At 41.2% G+C, this 1,767-nt stretch overlaps 1 pseudogene; it reads left to right on the forward strand.

Annotated features, from left to right (window-relative positions):
- The first annotated feature begins 1,147 nt into the window (after positions 1 to 1,147).
- Positions 1,148 to 1,271, forward strand: LOC116089636 (annotated as a pseudogene).
- Positions 1,272 to 1,767: the final 496 nt, after the last annotated feature.

Here is a 1,767-nt window from a genome sequence, read left to right on the forward strand (position 1 = left end):
GCTTTAGTCCTTCTTAGAATGGGGAACAACATACTCAAGGGAGGAAATACAGACACAAAGTGTGGAGCAGAGACTGAAGGAAAGGCCATTCAGAGACTGCCCCACCTGGAGAATCCATCCCATATACAGACACCAAACCCTTTACATGGCATCTCATCTGCACCTTCCTCTGTCATCTTGTGAATCCATTAGAATATCCTGCCACATTTTCTCAGTGATGTCATGTGCTCACCATTTTCCCATCATTCGCCTTTCTTACCTTTTTTGATAACACTCACTAACCTGTTCTAGAATTTTCTCTTTCAAATCTACCATCTTAGCAAACCATATCCTTTCAGGGAATAAACTTGAAGAGTAACAAATATTTTAATTGTATTTATGATTTTATTGCTAATCCTTAGCAGAGTGTTTAATACATAATAAATATCCAATGATTTAATATATAAATTAATTACATTCTAAGAAACTTGGACTAAGCCCTAGGGATAATTTCACTGGTGTGCTAATGTTTATCAACCTGAAGTGAAAAGCTGTGCAATTTGCTCCTGAAAGTGTGGGACTAAACAGTAGAATTTTGTGTATTCATTCTTTAAAACGAATCACCTCTACAAATGCATACAGGAACATTTATTCCATTTAAATCTGGGAAAGTACATATTAAGTAACAATCCCCATTCAAATATAGTCAATTAAGACAAACCATAAATCAGGTACCTAACAATCTTCAAGAAAGATTAATTTTCCTCAATCCCCAGAGCTTCCTATTGTCTAGATGGCCTATATACTTTCTAATATAGCAACAGTAAGCTTCCTGGATTTAATAATACTGTTCATTGGCTGTCTCCTGTGTTCTGACCCCTGTAGCTGTAGCAATGGATCCCTGAAGACTCCACTGCCATCTTTGATTTCAATTTTTCATTTCCATAACTCATTTGGTCTGCCTCAAATACAAAATGCCTCAAAACCAAAATGAGGAGGAAGGTCAAACCTACTTCATAGAAGTTTTGGAGATAATAATAAGTGATACAAATAAAACATTTAGAAAAGCCTCTGCTGCAGAATTAACACAAGTCAGTGTCACATTGGGCTGGGAGATGTTAAAAGATATTCTCAGTGCAATAATAGAGGCTTTAAAAATCACTCTTGTCCTACCCCTAGAGGCATTGCCAGTGTGATTGCTGTGTCATATGTGTGTCAGTAAGTGGCAGAGAGGCTATGACTACACTCAGTGTTCTGACCTATGAACATCTGAATTTATGAGTAGCCCAATTTTTCCTTTACAAGTAAGCCTGAGAGAATCACCAGTCCAGAGCCAGGCAGGCTCAGATGGGTCCCCAGGACAGGGACCAAGCTAGAGACAAAGAAACGCCCAACCTGGGACCACAGGTTCTAGGCAGGAGGAGTGAGTCATAGATAGACTACACTCCCAAGGGGCCACTAGGGCAGGCGACAAGGAATGAGAATGAGACAACCACCAGACCAGAGATCACCAGACTAGGGCCATGGTGCTCAGACAGGGAGCTAGCTTGAGGTGAACACCAGTCCAAAGCTGCACAGGCCCGGGAGTGGGGCAGACCATTTCTGAGATGCCTCCTGCCTGGTATCATAATGCACAAGGACATAGCACTCCTGAGACCACTCCTGAGATGACACTGGACACTCAGAGACCTCACATGCCACTAAGAGGAGCAAATAAGAGGTAGAGAAGTGGAAGAGAAAGAGAAACAGAAGGGCATAGGCATAATGAAGAGAGAACTGAAGACTCAA

The sequence above is a fragment of the Mastomys coucha genome, unplaced genomic scaffold (assembly GCF_008632895.1).
Source record: "Mastomys coucha isolate ucsf_1 unplaced genomic scaffold, UCSF_Mcou_1 pScaffold14, whole genome shotgun sequence".
NCBI classification, from domain to species: domain Eukaryota; kingdom Metazoa; phylum Chordata; class Mammalia; order Rodentia; family Muridae; genus Mastomys; species Mastomys coucha.